Below are 18,892 nucleotides of genomic sequence, written 5' to 3' on the forward strand. Positions count from 1 at the left end.
TTCTAGGCGATCTATTCGAGCGACAAATTTTGAAAATTCGATTTCTTCATTGACCAAAAGGTTTTGCAAAAATTAAAACTTTCGTGTTCAAGCTACTGCAGCTAAGAAAATTTGAATCACTTCGAGCTATTTCTTGGACCGAAACATTCTAAAAAAAAAGTTTTTTAATCGAGTTTTTCAGCAATGATATTCAACTTATTCTAGGTTGTAAAAATTTAATTTTTCTGGGCGAGCCCTTTCAGCTATGAAAACATGAAACGCATCAAGTTTTTTCATGGACCAAATCAGTGCCCAAACAGTGTTCAAATTTTTAATATGCTTTAAGTGTTCAAAATTTTGAAACTATTAAAACTTGAATAACTTCAAATTATTTCACAAGGCGACTCTTTTTGGAAAAAGTTGAAGTTTTTCTATGCGAGCGATTCAGGCATTTAAATTTTGAAATGATTCATAGACCAAATCAGCAGTCAAAATGGTTACGCAAGCGATTCAATTAACCACACTTTGAATTTTTTCAAACCGTTTCGCAGACCGAATGAGTTCTCAAAGTCTACAAGTTTTTCATCAGCGAAACATTGAAGTTAAAAACTAAAACACTTCAAATTCTTTCATATTGCAATATATTTTGCGAAACATTATGAATTTCCAATGTAAGCACTCAAAGCAGTGAACTTGGTTTTTTTCATGTTCCTTCATGAAGCAAAGAGTTGACATAATCTTCAGGTTTTTGTTTCAAGCAGCTGAGGCAAAAAAAAATTGAATCATTCTGTTTTTTCCTGGAAACAAATCGTTCTGCAAAAACTTATACTTTTCAGAACAAGGTTTCAAGCTCTGAAAACTTGAAATGCGCATCAAATTCAAATTTTCTCTAGCAAACTGCTCAAGACTAGAAATTTTTCATGAAGCAAATCTTTTCTAAAAAAATTGAAACTTTTCTCTTAAAGCCATTCGATTAATGAAATTATTCAACTTATTTCTCAACTCTATCAGTTTGCGAAAAGCTTCGGTTATTCTAAGCAAGCTATCGAAGCGAATATTTTTGATCTTTTCCAAGTTTTTTCCAAGAGCAAATCAGTATGCAAACAGTTCAACTTTTCTATCAAGGTATTCCAGCTATGAAACCTTGTTAAGTTATTTCATAGACGGGTAGAGTCTCAAAACGTTCAAAATTCCTAAGCAAGATATTCAAGCGTAGACAATTTGAAACATTTTAATATATGTCATTGCCGAGATCAAACGATAGAGGCTGTTGATTTGTTTCAGACTGAAATTAAAATGGTATCAGAAGTTTTTTGAAGACGAGTGGGTCGTACTGTCTAGCCTTGAAGTTGAATCAGGTTCATTTTCTTAATCAAAATAATTTTAGAAAAATTCAGACTTCAAAAATTTCGATGGTCGCTCTGAATGAATCTGGTTTTCTCCCGGGTTGACCTCCATACACCGAAAATGGTTATCATACAATTCCCATTCCCAAGTAAGTTTGAAAATTAGGCCCAAAAATTTTTTTGTTTTTCTTAACCGCAAATCGAATTTCGTACGCAAACAAACATTTTTCCGAAATTTTATTTTGCATGCAAAATTTAATATTTTGTGTGCATAACGTAGTCCTGGATACGATAAAATTGGCTTTTATTTTCTTTTCACTTCATTTTTTTTTCAAAAACGCTAAAAATTCCTATTTCATCGCTGTCTTTCACAATTTATATAACAAAAGTAACAAACTTTTATTTTTTGGCAAAATTTTTTAATGATGATTATTTTAAATTTTTGGATTTTCAAGGCTTACATTGACATTGATCAAGGCTTACCTTAACACCTCATACAAAAAAATAGAAATGCTGTCTTTCACATCAGAACAACAGGAGGCGCAGACGGAGGCAATAATGCATAGAAATGCTTTTTTAGGAAATGCTTTTTTAGAAATGCTTTTTTAATGATTTTAACAAACGGAGGCAACAATGCAACAATGCAATTATTTTCTTTCCACTTCATTTTTTTTCAAAAACGCTAAAAATTCCTATTTCATCGCTCTCTTTCACAATTTATATAACAAAAGTAACAAACTTTTATTTTTTGGCAAAATTTTTTAATGATGATTATTTTAAATTTTTGGATTTTCAAGGCTTACATTGACATTGATCAAGGCTTACATTAACACCTCATTTAAAAGAAATAGAAATGCTGTCTTTCACATCTGAACAACAGGAGGCGCGAACGGAGGCAACAATGCATAGAAATGCTGTCTTTCACAATTTATATAACAAAAATAACAAACTTTTATTTTTTGGCAAAATTTTTTAATGATGATTATTTTAAATTTTTGGATTTTCAAGGCTTACATTGACATTGATCAAGGCTTACATTAACACCTCGTACAAAAGAAATAGGAATTTTTCAAATCAGAACAATGTGTGTACGATCTTATTAACAATTAAACTTCCTAGTCGAAACAATTAAACTTCCTAGTCCTAGAAATTGAAATTTTTACCCTTCTGAGCGTGAGCAGATCATGCTGATTGAATTAACTTCTGTTAAATTTACGGAGCTTTTGATCACCCTATCACTCTGGAACAAATCGGTTTTTCTGCTGCAATTAGTCGATTGCAGCATCGCTTTTTTTTCCAATTAAGTTACCAAGATGACATTGTGTGTACGATCTTCAAATTATTTCACTCTCACGTTCAAATCAGAACAACAGGAGGCGCAAACGGAGGCAACAATGCATAGAAAAAAGCGATGCTGCAATCGACTAATTGCAGCAGAAAAACCGATTTGTTCCAGAGTGATGAGTTGATCAAAATCTCCGTAAATTTAACAGAAGTTAATTCAATCAGCATGATCTGCTCGCGCTCAGAAGGGCAAAAATTTCAATTTCTAGGACTAGGAATTTTAATTGTTTCGTAGGAAGGTGCGAAGCTAAGATTTTGTGGAGGTTGCGTTAGGGAGGTTCTTTCATTAGCGAGGTTCTTTTTGTCCCTTTATTTTTTTCATTTCATTGAACTTCTCTTTTCATTTTGTTTAGTTACCCCCTACCACACAAACCGATACACGCATCAACCTCCTCAAAGCGTCGACCCCACCCCCTGAAAGGGTGTAGAATATTACTTTTACTGCATTTTGCGATCACTCGGCCTTTGATTTCTCATTTTTTTTATTATTCAATTGTAATCGTCAGCAACATTAAAAGGTCAGTTTTTCATTTAAAGTCCATGAAATTTTGCAATATTTTTTGGTCTTTTTTGTGTGTTTTTGTTGAATTTGAGATTTACAGTTAGATCTTGAAAAAGTTTAGTTCTCATTGACTGTCTTTGGTTTTCATTTACACTTGCTTTATTTTGTTCTTGAAACTTTGTGTGTTATTTGTGTTTTGTGTCTGTTTTTTTTTTGAAAACGTGATTGCAAAACGGGTATCGGCTCTGAAAAAGAGCTGATTTTTTGGATCTGCTTCTTTCACGTGCTTTGTATTGAGTTCCAAAAATGCCACCAAAAAAGCTCCAAAATTTATTGAAGAAGCTTTCAAGGAAGCGGAGCACGGTATTGTCAAATCACTTGAGGATCTCACTGCCAGGCAAGATTCAAGAGCATTTGTCGCGAAAAGCCAAGAAAAACTCTCCGATGCCATACAATGCTACCAGAAAGGAGCAGTTTCCCACTTTCGCGAAAAGGTAGTTTTCAAAGTTTTTGTCGATTTGAAGAGAGACTTAGCCTGGTGGCTTAACATCATGGTGGACTTCGCGAAGCTCAACTTTGACCCAAATCACCCTAAGATCGCATGTGTTATGAAAATCAATTTTTCCGACTGTTTCTTTAAATTTTAGGCCCTTGTTCCCAGTATTTTCGTTGATGAGATTAGTTCACAACGATAAGGACAAGACTATCAAAAGTTGCCTTTTGTTGAGAGCATTCGACGAGAAAATTCGAGGAATCGTCAAAAATTATATGAACCGTTTTTTATGTTTGTATCAATTAAAAGACTTTGGAAGCCAGCCTGATTTGAGGTGAAATGATTGAGTTGCTTCGCTAGAAAATTCTAAAAAAGAATTATGATCCATATTCGTTGCCCGCGGGTGAAGCAAAGATAAGCAGAGATTAGCTTGAAGTTTTTACTCCACAAGAAACAGAACAGCAGCTCGTATTTTGGTGGCTTCCGTCATGGATACCCGGGATGACCAAAAATACTAGTCATACAATTTCCAAAACAACTATAAAACACCTTTAAAATTCGATTAAACTCATTTTGCAAAAATATATGAAATTTTTTTGACTAGCATTTTTCCATAGACTAAGTGTAGGAAATTGTATGATTAGCATTTTCGGTCTATGGAGGTCAACCCGGGTATATGTTCCTAGTTTGTCACTGCTAGTCTGTTTATGCTAGACGACGAAAAGCTTTGAGAAATTAGAAATTTATTATATATTGGGATAAACTGATTCAGCGTCAATGAGAGAAGTGAAGACACTTACTCAATTTGTCTGGTTTTTGGTATTTTTTTTAAAATAAAAGAAGTCCATTCAACCAACTATTTTTCGCTTTATGACCTTTGATGACGCTGTCCATCTTCAGAAAATGTTTGATTCGATCATTCATGAAATTAACTTTTAGGACCTTCATATCAGAAGCAGTTGCAGAGCGTTTTGAACGGAAACAAAAGATATATTAGATAATCAGAATTTTTTTACTAAAAGCAAACACAATTATACCAAAAGGATATCCGGTTGCTGTGCAAGTGAAAGAATATATTCCGACCATATTCTTAAGAAAACTGTTTAAAAAAATTTCTTTCAGTTAGTTACGTTTTTTGTGAGTTTTGTCGTAAAAGAATCTGAACAAAAACTTAGAGCTTAGGCCTATTCGACAGTCTAATAAATGAGGCAAATTGGCTTTTTTGTCGAAAAATGTATAAAAATGAGAAGGCTTCGCGTTTTCAAAAGAATGTGTAATGACGGAACAACTCTCAATCATTGGCCAGCGCGAGTTAGGGACTCTATTTTAGATCGAAGCCCTGGCTTACCATCAAAACTACCTCCCACTCCTTTTCAAAGCAGAATACTTGAACTCAACTCACCAGCCACAGAACTCAGACATGCCCGCAGCCATGTTGACATCGAGCAGCAGCGAATACGAAGACTATCTTTCTTCACTCTCCCAGTACAACCATGATTGTGTGTAATAATTCGTCAGTAAGGGCTGCAAAACGTTACTGAATGAGAGCGTACTTGCAAAGCTTCCAAGCAACGTTGATGAATCCTCGTCAGTTCAAGTGAGCACAGTTGAACCGTCTCCACTCCTGTAACTTTAAATCTGAAACTTGCTATGAAATGTTTCAAAGAACACTCGGTAGATTTCCTTGCAAATAAAAAAGTATTTTTTAATAGTACAACAGTTTTTAGTGCAGTGGAATTCAATATTGAAAAAAAAGATTTGATTAGGTTAGCTCAAAAATCTAGCGATGTTGTGCTTTTATGACTTCTCGTTTTAATTTAAAGTGCCTTTAATTTATTTATTTTTAAGTATTCACAAACGATCAGCTAGTCGTTTTAAACGTTGCGGAGAACAGCTTCTTGAACACTAGGCCTTAAGCTGAATTGATGCCGTTTAAGCTGTGATCTAACCATAAATGACTCCTCTAGCTCAAACATGCCATCTCGCCTTCGATCGGCGGAGGGACATGTTTTAGCCTGATTTTTCCGGGTAACTGAGAGCCTGAAATAGAAAATCATGCTGCAAAAAGAGGAAATTTGGTTGGCTTTGGAAACTACTGATCACTCGAGACTAAAGTTTTATTACCTTTATGACCGATTGGCGAAAAGTTAAAGAGATATTTCACACTGGGCAAGCGAAACTGATTTTTGACCATTGATACCTTATCAAAAAAACTCCTCCAACGTTACTGCAAATGGTCTTAGATAATTCCAAAGACCTGTTCTTTGTAAAAACAAAACGAGATAAAAATAATTATTCAAATAGTTATTTAAATTGGTCACGATAATTTAGAATGGACAACAAACTCCAAACATCATTCCAATAAATGGCGCAAAATTGTTTCTTTGATTGAGTAATTTGGTTTCTCACTCAAACATTTTTTTTAATTGAGCTTGCATAAAATTGTTTTGTTATTTGATATGCGTTACAGGTGACCTGTAACTGCCAATGTATCTGCCGATGAAAAATTCGCGATGAAATTATTTGCTCAAACTTTGAACGCTTGCTTGATAAACGGGGTTCGTCTTAAACAGCTCAGAGAGCACAAAGTGCGGATCAAGGTAGAGTTTGCCTGTTTTGGTACATCGCAATAAATTACCTCGTTTTCTTTACTATGTAGGTCTACAATACGCCATAATCCAGGATCAGCAAAAAAATCTGAAATCTGATCATCAGTTTCACCGTCAGTGCCTGAGAACGACGAGTCATCACTAGCATAGTTTTCCTACAAATTCTTCGACTATTTGCATTTATCAAAGACTGGGGACTGATCGCTCGATATCTGTGCACTCATCTGCAGACACGAATTTTTAACCCAATTGAGATACCTGCTTTGTGTTTCCAATTCGGAAATTAGCGTAGGCTAAGGACCTGATTCCGTCGTTGCCGTAGTGAAGCTTGTTATCCAGAAGTAACAAGGCAATTTTTTAAAATCATCTGTAATCAGAAATTAATTTTGCTAGCTATTCGTTTCATTGGCTCTTTGGTTGATCAAATGACTATGAATACATACCTTATGAATCAATAATTTCTTCTAACACACCTCTTTTGTTATTCTTAGGAACAGATCCTGAATCTTCAGTAGAAGATTATTTAAACGCAGTCACTGCTAACTTAATTTTCAAAATAAAATTTGAACCAGTGAAAACGCCACTTTAACAATTTTTCGATACATAGACGCACAACTTTAATCCAAAACACACTTGATGGCGCAGACCAAAATTGGTTTTCAGTTTTATCTATAGATATAAAATCAGACTGAAAAGTTTTCACAGAAAATGTTTTGAAAATGTTTGAATCTGAAAGAAATAAACAACATTAAAGAGTTCTATGCAATGAAATTTGTAGAATCTCTAATGAAGCAAATAAACAATCAGCAGTAAGAACTGAACATTAGTAAGAAAAGGCATATTCTCTCATTACGCATGGTTACAAAAACCTCAAAATGACAGAAGTGTAAGTGATGACTCTAACACCACGAACTCTTAAAACAGCAACGAAAAAGAAAGCATCAAATCCATCGTCAATCCGTGAACCCGATTTAGACTTCCGAAAAGTGGTAAATAATCTAGAACATACTAAAATCTTTATGAAAATAGAAGAAACAGAAAGTTTAAATTTACAATACGTCAGCAATATCAAACAACAACTTCACAAATTAATAATATTTATGACTCTGACACTGAATTAGCAAAAAAATTACTGAAATGATAAACATCCACGACAAAAAACCAAAATGCAAAGGTAAACCATCATTCAAAAAATGATGAAATTATTGTAGACGATATGGACACAGCATGCTGAATGCAGACAAAAGCCATCTTTCTATCAATATATGAAGTAAGACCAAAATTTGCTAAACAAAAATATCCATAGTATTAATATTTCAGGAAAACCAATAGATAACAATAACCCTACCGAAATAATTTCTCGGAAAATCTCCATATCGATGAAATTCACAAAGTTTCCCACAAATTAGAAATAACAGATCTAATAAACAAAATAACCAATATCGAAACAACTACTCAATAGCAAACTAAAACAGAAGTAATTACTCAAACTATAATATGAACCCTTCGTATACAAATTACAGGAACAGATAACATTCAAACGAATATTCTAGAAATTTCTCGTATAATCGAAACAGAAACTATTCAAAAAATAGAAATAGACAGTAATCAGACAACAGATCACGAAATTGTTCACACAAAAGATCAAACTACAACAATAGTCACAGCAGATTACGCAAAAACTCCAGGAATTGAATCTTAAACTACCCAAACGGACAAAGAAATCATTCTCAGTCACCATACAGAAATTACACACAATATACAAGTTCTCAACAAAATTATAGAAGTAGCACACCTAAACATCAACGCCAAATTAACCAACTAAAATCAACTGAAGTAAATCAACCAGACACACCCTTTATTGACGACACAGAAAATTGGGAAATACAATTAAACCACATACATTGTGAATCCACAGATGATAGGAGCGAAACAGACAACAAACTTTCATTAAACATTCTTCAGATTGAAAATGAATACGAAACATCAATTGATTCGAATTATTACCAAAACAGTGACAACTTCGACAATTTTGAAGCATCAGACGATGGGCAAACCACAATTGATCATAGTAAACAAAAAATTGAAGAAAAAGCAAACTTAAAAGCAAAATAAACTATAAATCAAAATAAAACAAATAAAATACAACCAGCTACAAAAAAAATTGACAATCCCAGTTCTCATAGGAAACGCAAAAAGTAAAGCTTTTCAACCACCAAATTTTCAAAATTATTTTCTAATTGACTCACGAGCGGAACAAAATAGTATAAACATCCCCATGTAATGAAATGCATACGATACACCCAAAAATGTCACGTTCAAAAAATCAGACAAATTAGCACAAGGATCGAATACAACAAATTACAGAAAAACACAATAATCCTTGTTCCAGCACGAACAATGGAACAAACTAAACTTTTAAACAAACCTTTCAAACAAACATTCCATATCGCTGATATAAAGCACAATTTCGTCGGAAACCCATTCATTACGAAATATATTCCCACTATTAATATCTCTAATAGGAATTACACACAAAAGATAAGTATATACATAGATAGAATGAATAATACGTAAATAGTATAATTATTGCTACTCTAATATTCTTTCAAAGAACTACCATTTTTCGCAAAAATTTACTCGATATAAAACCAAGAACGTAAACTTCTGAAACCATTATCAGGATAAAAAAGGTCATCAATATAACGTTCGTCAAATAAACAACGGTTATAAATGTCGGATCTTGAATTCAAACCAATCCATAGATTTTTTAAAGTAATTATCTCATCTATCAAATACGCAAAAAAATTCAGATGTAATCTTTTTACACGTTTACGACAATTCAACGTACAAATTTCGTTACCCTAGGACTTTTAGGATTTAAAAGGAAATCAATTAGTTGAGTTTTGAACGTTAAAGAATTTGTTGCATATATAAATTCGCATTTTGATTTTAGTTAGAGGCTTTAGAGACACTTACTATTTATTTAGATAGGCTTGAGTGAAGAGTATATTTAAATAATCCAGCCTGCAAGATTGCTTTTAATCAATTAGGACGACTGATCACTTTGTGGTGACATGAAAGGCTTGGGTAATCTCTTGATGATGGAGATACTTTCATTGCTCCTTCTAACCACAGAGTTCCCTAATTTTAATATTCAGGACCAATAACAACTAAAGTTTCCGAAGGGAAGAAGCTTAGTAGGATAATTTAGCTTGTTGGTTGGCAGGACTGTCCTGCAAACTAACACCTTTTAAAACCTAAGAGAAAAAGTTTTAAATCAGGGCCTTGACATTGGAAGTCAGTAAAAACGTTTTTATCTTAAGTCATACCCTCGATAGTGCAGGTTAATGAAAGAATTTGGAAGGCTATAGTAGTGTGGTATGATGCCATTTATATTCTGTGGTGAGTCGATATGGCGTGGATAAAAGTGATTTAGTGCTTTTTGTAAATTCTGTTCAATGGCACTGTACCATTTTTACGAAGACTACGAGACTCAATGGGGACACTGACCGGGCTGTCCGGGGAGTATGTGACTTTCGACCAGAGTGTACCAAAATGCAGATTTGTAGTCGTACTTGTTGACCTGGAAGATTGACAGTTTTAACGGATTAGTAACGTTTTTTAAAGGATCAGACGAATTGTGAAGGTCGGAAGATTCTGGAATTTTTAAAATTTAAAAATTTGAATGGTGACGTCACGCTTCTGAGAAACGTCGAAACGGTCATTTTTAGAAGAAAATTGGAAGAAAAACACAACAACGATAGTTGAGATAAAAATAACGACGAGAAATAGCTAAACGCAACTGGAAATTATCAAAGACCGCTCCCATTTGTAACAATTGTGCCGCTACACTCGTTACAGAGCAATTCACGCAAACGGTGAAGGGTGTTGGGACAGTGTGTCCAGCCTCTTCGATGGAGATGATGACTTTTATCTACTGAACAAAAACAATAGTAACATAATGACTAGTAATAGCCCTGTTTTTAGGATTGACCTCGTGGTCTGGTGATACTGAGACCAAGCCATGAGCTCACTATTTCTGCATGTAATTAAAATAATTTGGGCGTTCTGGTCGAAGCCGGAGAACAGTCCCGTTTTTGTCGACCCGATATTAGGAAAACCACCAAAAGAACTGGCTTTGGTAGAGACGATGAAAAGCATGTAGAGCTTCGTTTAGACGCTGGCCAGTCGTTTGATAGCATAGCATTTTTTTCAGTCGGTATGGTTTTCCGGGCGAATGTTACAAATTGATAGGTTCTTCATATTTGGCGCTAAATTCATCAACCGTTGAGTAAATTTTTTTAAGACGGAGTTTGTCCCATCTTGGAATATCACACACTTAAGTTGTTTTCACTATATTGGTCAAAGACTTCGAATTTCTCCTCAGTGGAGCTACTCCTGTATGCATGAACAACCGTATCATTGGGGAAATTTTCAATTTTTTACACTAGCAATTATACTTGAACCAAAAAATAAATTTACACACTCTTCTGGTATAGGAAAAAGCGAAAAGTTTTTCACAGTTCTTGATACTTCTTTTGCTTTCGTCGATGATGACTGCAGTCTGCCATCCTAGTCTGCTTCCGATGTTTTCTCAATAAAGTCCATTATTTTACGATAACCTTCCTTTTGGTCGTACAAATCGGAGTAAGTCTTGTATAATGCTGATTTTTGAAGTCCATTAAATTCTTCTTGGCTAAACTTTTTGCTCGACGTGTTTAAAATGGATGCAAATGACTGGTAACTGGAAGGAAAATATTTGATAATGACTTCAGATCCTGTATTTCTGCTAAATAAATTAAATTTAATGTTGAGGTAAGTTTCTTTTTCTGCAAATTGATTTCCTTTTCTGCTGGATAATTTTCTTCTGCAAATATAAGTTTCTTTTTTCCTTTCCCAAATTTATTTTATTTGCTTGTCTGATTCGGTCAAGCAATGACTTCCTGTTTTTCTGCTGATAAATATGTTCTGCTAAAGCTTTTTCTGCAAAATAAATTTCTTTTTCTGCTGAAAAACATTTCTGCAAAACAGTTTTTTTTTCTTTTGAATAGCTAGAATTTTCTTTTACTACTAAATTGTTTTTCTGTAACTGTCTTTTTCTTTGGCCAAATTCGGTTTTTAATACAGATTTTCGAATAAAGCATGAATGGAATTTTCCAAATTTAGGGTTTGATAAACTAATGTACGGATGTTTCGTCTTAATTCGAATCAATTTCCTAGTTCAGACCAATTTCTATCTAAACGACTGCATTTTTGTTTTTAGAGAGTTTTCATTTAGTGTTCGAAGGGCAGAAAGATTAAAGGCAAAAATTAATGAAAAAAAGTAATTTTTCTACTAAAATGTTTGTCCTATTTGCCTATACTTTTATGATGGTCTAATATGCCTAAATTATGTTTTTACGTCAGATCTTTTGATCACACCAAGCAGCAAAAACTACACAATTTGGAAAATAAAAGTTTCTAAATTGTAGTTTTTTTAAGACCCTGGTCGGAACATTTGTGACATTCGACCAGAATGGACAAAAATGCAGATTCGGCGATTTCGAACAGTTAGCAGCTAACCTTCCGAATTGACAGTTTTGAGAGATTAGTGACTTTATTGGGACGATTAGTCAAACGGTGAAGGTCAAAATTTTCTGGTTTTTTGAAATTTAAAAAATTCGATCTGAGAAGTCGCACTTCCGAGAAACGGCAAAAACCGGCATTTTGGAAGAAAACCAGTCACAAATCAGAACGACAATAGTTGCGACGAAGATCAATACGAAAGAATAGACGATCAGAATTGAAGAAAAAGCAGAGTTAGCAGAGACCGCTCCGACTTGCAACGATTGTGTCGCTACAATCGTTGCACGGCCGTTCAGAACAACGGTGAAGGGTAGAAAAACAGCCTTCCGGAAAGAAGAAAATGACGTTATTTCCCCGGATTCAGGAATCCGGAGGGGTCTCGGGATTTGAACTGAAACTGTTTTATATAAACTTTTAGCGTCCGGTTATGTCTTGAGTTGAATTTATTTAACATCTGAATTCATTTTACGAGGATGAGAAGCTAAGAGTTGGGGGAAAGGGTTGATCCATCTTCGATGGAGATGATGATTTTTATCTACTGAACAAAAACAATAATAATTTATTAAATAGTAGTAGCCCTCTTTTTAGTACTGACCTCGTGGTCTGGGGATACTGAGACCCAGTCATGAGCTCACTAGTTTTGCATGTAAGTAGGTTATTTTGAGCGTTCTGGTCGAAGCCTGAGAACAGTAACGTTTTTGTAGACCCGATGTTGAAAAGACCACCAAAAGAACTGGCTTTGGTAGAGAAGGAGAAAAGCATGTAGAGCTCTGTTTAGACGTTGGCCAGTCGTCTTAGGAACTAGCTTTTTTTCCGTCGATATGTACTTCCGGGCGAATATTACATAGATGTTTTTATGGCGCTCCTGGGTGTTATTCTTTTTTAACATCATGACCGGCGGAATGGTTAACGAGCACTCTGCGCCGAGCGAAAGCTCATATTAACGCCCTTAAAAAAAAGGCCTTAACCGCCGGAGCGGAAGGGTAGTTTGGAACGCGGGAGCATTCCGGGTTACCGTGAATAGCTTTTTAACTTAGTTAAGACCGAAAATTCACGAACCAGGAAGGGCGGGGGGGGGGGGTGTCGGCCGTCCCCTCGTTCCCTGAGAGGTCTGTGACCAAAAACACTTAAAGATATATAAGAAACCAAAAAAAAGTAGTATAGTACCCAAGAAAAACAAAAAACATAAAAAATAACCGAAGAAACCAAAAACGTTTTAAAAAAAGTTAGAAACCAGTATAAATCATCCCCCCAGACAAGATGTGATCCGACCACCCCGTTTGTTGTTGATAGATATATTGTTGTTGCAGGCATTTATATTAGTCGGAACTGTTACGATCAATTTTGTGGCCTGTTTGTGAGGCCTGTACTGTAGGGTTATTTGAGTATTTAAGCACGTTAATGCTAATTTGCGCTCAATCCGGAAGGGTCTGCTGATTTCCGCTCAATCCAGAAGGGTCTTGGGAGAAGACTGATCCGGCAAGCAGTACAAGGAGCAACAAAAGGGGCTCAACGACAACAACAATCGACTGTTGGGTTTCGTTAAAAAGTTTTGTATCCCTTTTGGTACAAAAAGTAAGATAGTAATCTGTGAGGTGCTCGACAGTGCTGCACTGTAGTGACCCTTCACAGAACTGCAGATATTGAACAAACCCGAAGGGGTATAGTATTACTAATATTTTTACTTATAAAGCCTATATTAATACTCCTATATCTTTTTTCAGTCAAAAACACAGGAAGCAGACCGGTTTTTTGGGTGAAAATAGCGAAATTTTGATCCCCCCACAAATCGCGATTTTTGAGATATCGATATTTTTGAAACGGACAAAAAGCGCTAAATTAGTGTGTTACATCGTAATTACACTAGTATAATAGGTAGAACCGGTTAAGTTTAGCTCGGAAGTGGTTGGAACTATTTTGTTACCAAAAACCGAATTTTCGCGATTTTTGAAAAAACGGAACACTATAAAATCAGACAATTCTTTGAAATTTTTGAGTTAGGTCAGTAAAAATAGATGTTCGGACAACGTCCACTAGTAAATCTACAGGTTTTAAGACCTGTTTCCGAAACTTTTCCGGATTACAGAGAAATCGAACTTAACGTGTTTGATTCAGTGGGTTCATCAATCCGGAGGGGTCCAAATAGCATAGTTTTTTGTAAATTTTTTCAGCGATAGCGTTTTAGATCGTTTTTTTTTGCATTTAACTAGAAGAGTATAGGCTTTCTGAGCTCGGATGAATAAGTTTTAATTCGAATATAACGGAATTGCGAAAAAAGTTGGGCGGAACCTATAATAGAGAAAATTTTTGAATGTAGAAAAAAGACGTTTTCGTTAATAACTTTGGAACGACTCGACAGATTCAGTTGATCTTGTTACCATTAGATCAAAAATTAGCTGAGCTTACTAATATGAACAAAAATATTCGAAAAGTAAGCGTGAAAAATTTTTCAGAATGTTTTTAGCAAATTCACCAATTTGGTAGGTTGGACGTTTTATAAAAAAAAAATTTTGAAAAACCCTTACACCCCTACCAAAAGGTGATAACGGTTGAATAAAGCAATTTTAACCTGTTCTAGACAAAAAGGGAAGGCTAAAGGCACAAGAAAACCTTACTCGAGTAGAAATTGTGTTAGCTATAAGACCCTTCACCGTTAGTGTGAATTGTCAAATAAGAGGCTTAACTTCAACACGGAAGGGTCTAGGGAAGGACCACATACCCTTCCTAGTTGATTCAAACAGCATAATAGCATCGGAGAACGTATTCGGATGGGTATAGGTTGAAAATCAATGAAGTCTCCGAAAAGCTATTTTTACAAAACCGGAGGGCTCCCAATCCGGAGGGGTCAAATTTTTTCTAATTCGGAGGGGTCCCAATCCGGAGGGGTCTTGTTTCCACAAAATCGCAGGGGTCCCAACCCGGATGGGTCTTACATTTGCTAACCCAGAGGGGTCCCAAACCGGAGGGGTCTCAATTTTGCCAATCCGGAAGGGTCCTTTTTGCCAATCCGGAGGGGTACTGTTTTTTGTCAAGGCGGAGGGGTATTATTGTTATTAAAGGACTAAGGTAAACAGACAAAAAGATAATAGTGAGGGGTATTAGGTTATTAAGAGACAGGCCAGCAACCAATGATTGCACTGGTAACTTGCCTTTCAAAAAAGACCAGACCAAAACAAAACAGGTCCAAACTCGGATATTCGCGACACTAAGTCTAAATTAAAAAAAAGAGTGTGTAACTCAGTGGTGTAGAATGAAAACCAAAACGTTTTTGAGAAAAGTGACTGCCCTGAGGATATTAGTAGGTCTAGCTCGGCCAGTCCGAAGGCAGATAGGTAACACAGTACTCGGTGGGTGCAATAGACGCCCACTTGAGAAAATTACTGCCTTCAAGTTTTGTCTGGTTGGTCCAGCACCAAGCAGGGAAAGCTCTTTATTTAAAATACAAGTTCGACTATTGTACTCCGACCGACTAAAAGTATAAAACACATACGTTTTTCATATAAATATTCTTATTTTGTTAATTCTGGTTTTAAATCAGCAATTTGTGCTTGATTGGGTAGTGAGAACACTATCTTTTAAATTGACTGATATCATCATACTGTGCTAGTTCTCAAATCTTACGACCAATAATCAATTATTTTAAATAAAACGTATACACGCTGTACACTGATAACATACAAGGATTCGTGGTCACTATTTATTAGAAACTTTTGAAATTTATTGTGTTGTATTAATATTATCGATAGTCAAGCTAGAAGGACACTAGCAATCGAATTGAGTGTATAGGCAGTAAGAAGTGATAAATTGAAAATGAGTCTATACAAGCCAATTCTACTTAAACTAAGTTAAAGCTCTAGGAAATTCATACCAGAGAAGCAGAGAAAAACAATGAACGACCCTTTTGTGGAAAGGTTGACAAGAACCCGGACCGACAAACGGGAGACAGTTTCAGGCAAACTGGTTGAAACCAGGTGTAAAAAGTCTGCAGAAGAGCAAAAGGCAATGCTAGAGGTGGAGGTCCATCCGGACCAGGCCATGTATGAGGATCAGGAAACGCATGGACCGGAAGGGAGAGGAAACAGAAGGCTAGCGAGTGAATATACCCCGGTAGAGTAAGGCCAAGATTTTGCCACTTCCACCGGAACATTGGACTGAGAGCTGATGACGGAACTGTCCAACATCTCTACAGAAATTGTGGCAACTAGAAGATTTCCCATAGACAACACTATGATGGCAGGCGTGACGGAGAAACAGGCAACGTACGCACCGTTTTTAGAAAAAGTGAAGAACACTTTTGAAAACATCCTTCTATTTACCATGGGAGCGGGTACAGGCGATGAAGGTGAATCCCAGGAGGAACAAGAGGACGATGACGAGCAAGTTGACTTTGGATCTCGAGTCAGCCTCAATAGCTCGACCCAAGAGAATGAGGCATACACCGAAAGAGAGACTGGAACCAAGGACAAATTTGATGTGGTGAGAACGATAAGCAAAGACACAACGACACCAGGCTTTAGACTTTGTGAGTATGACAAATTTGGAAATTCGAACAGGTCAGAATAGAAATACAGGGCTAAGCAACGCAACAGCGGATCCGGAGGTGGATAATGAAATGACGTCAGAGAATCAAAGCCCGAATCTCGACCAGCACAAAGCTACCTGGGATCGACAGGGTGACACCGCCACTGGTGACACCACTGGTAGAAAACGGAGCATCACTTGAAGAAGCCTTGAACAACATAGTGGGCAGTACACGAGAACAAAAAGAACAGATGTCCATAAGAATGAGTGAACTAGAGAGAGCAGTCCACGTTGAAAGAGAAAGTCTGCGGGAGAAAAAACCGAAACAGACAAGAAGCTGGTAGAAGCCAAAAACACTTGAAGGAAAGAACAGACGAAAACTTGGCGAAGAACTTGTTGAGGTTGCCAAGGGAAGCGGAACCAAAAGAAATACGTTTAAGAGACGACATGGAGAAGTTAAGAACTCGACAAGTGCAGACTCTTGGGACCCTTGACACAAAGATAGATGCGATGATGGAGAGGCGAACTCAGGCTATCATGGACAGGTTGGACGGGCTACTAGGCAGCAGGAGTGGACCAGGAGAAGGGGAACCGAATTCGGGAGGTCCCAGCAGGGAACCGAAGGTGAACTTCAATGACCATCATAGGAGGAGGATATATGGATCCACTAGAGGTAGGGGCAGCTAATCACGCTATGCCACAAGGGATAATAGAACATGGGGCCCAAACAGTAGAGCGAGTTCAACAGGGAACAGAAAGACCTCAAACGAACGACCGACGCAAGGCACACATGCGACTGGGAGAGATGATTCCAGTAACAGGAGACATGCCATCCCAGGGAGTAGTCATTTAGGTCTATGGGGAAACAGTCACGGCGATTCGGATTGTAGGGATGCACCAAATACAGAACCCTTAACAGGTAGCGACGATACTCAGGCAGGGCACTCAAGAGATGCTACGGCAATGGCCACAGCCTTTGAACCCCTAAACAGGTCTTTGGAGACATTCCTCACGAGGTTATCCAGAACCAATGAACGCAGTGAAAAGTCCAGAAGATTCTTCAAGAAACCAAGATGCTATAAAGACAAATCGGATGGCTGTATTGATACCTGGCTAGAGGTGATGAAACTGCATTTTGAAGAAGAGGACCTGTCAGAAAGGCAACAATGCAGTGCGTTCACCAGTAACTTGGAAGGAACAGCCCTGAACTGTGTGATGGCCAAAAAGCAATATCAGCGAGACACAGCTGAGAAAATCTTTGAAATCTTGTTAAATCGTTTTGGATCAGGGGTGCAGGGGCACCAGGCAATGATGCGCTTCAAGAAATGGAGGCAACGAGAAGATGAAACGATAGACAAGTTTCTAGATGACTTGGAAATGCTAAGAAGACGCATCCAACCGGATTAGTCAAACAGAAGGATGAACCTGGCGGTAGCCTCAAAATTCATCGATGGTGTAAAGAATGATGAACTTCGAACATTGTTAGCAACGCATTACACACCACTATCAACCAATGCGCCAACACCAGATTAGTTGAGACTCAAGTCAAAAGAATATCTTTTATCGAAACCTCCTTCGATATCTGGATATTACAAGAACAATTATGGCAATTTCAACAACGGACCAGCAAACCAAGGGAACAACTGGTACAAACCGAGGGATGATATGGACAAGAGACGCTCTTGTGCAAATTGCAATTCAACGGACCATCATGTGTCAGCGTGCCCAACTTACAAAAAGGGCATGAAAGCAATAGGCTTTAGCCTCGAGGCCGAAGATGCGTCAGAAGTTGACCATGAGGATTTCATGAGAGGAGTAATTGCGAAATTCGGCCGGAGGTGCTTCGTTTGTAACTTGGAAGGTCATTTTAAATCAGACTCTCCGCAGTTCTGGGATGCTGTAGCAGACATCAAGCATCCAAGGCATGAGGAAGCTTTATCAGGAGTGAAAGCCAGCAAGGCTCGCCCATTGAGTGAAGCGGAGGCGAGCGGAAAAGACAAACCGCAAGAGCCGGTGACGAAGAAAATGCAAGCGGTAACAGAGGAGACATGTGAACCGGAACCGGTGACTGCGGCCGACGACTTCTAGATTGATTATAGGGCAGCCGCGAGGGATGCTCTAAATAGAGTGCAGCAGGAACAGAGATCAAACAAAAAGTGAAGCTCGAATTGGAAAATGAGAAACTACAGGAGAAGCTGAATACTTTCGAGGCAACAGAAGTCGAAGAAACAAAAGCACCAAGTAGTTTGAGCATGAAATTTAATGTGTTCTCCGGTCAGAGGTTCGGTATGGTGCCACAAGGAAGCAAAATACAGTCAATAATCTCGGTAGCAGGACACCAGGTAATCACAAATCTGAGTGAACCGTCAGAGTTCACTTTGATGCATTTGGACGCGTATGCGGATTATCTGAGACAAGTGGAGCCACGCACTGAGTCAAGAGCTGTGCGAGCACTGCTAACAACGGGGGCCCTCGCATAAAGAAGCTTCATGGACGCTACTTGGAAGTCTACGGGCCGTATCAAGTGATG

Source organism: Symsagittifera roscoffensis, chromosome 8, assembly GCF_963678635.1.
Source record: "Symsagittifera roscoffensis chromosome 8, txSymRosc1.1, whole genome shotgun sequence".
NCBI lineage: Eukaryota > Metazoa > Xenacoelomorpha > Acoela > Convolutidae > Symsagittifera > Symsagittifera roscoffensis.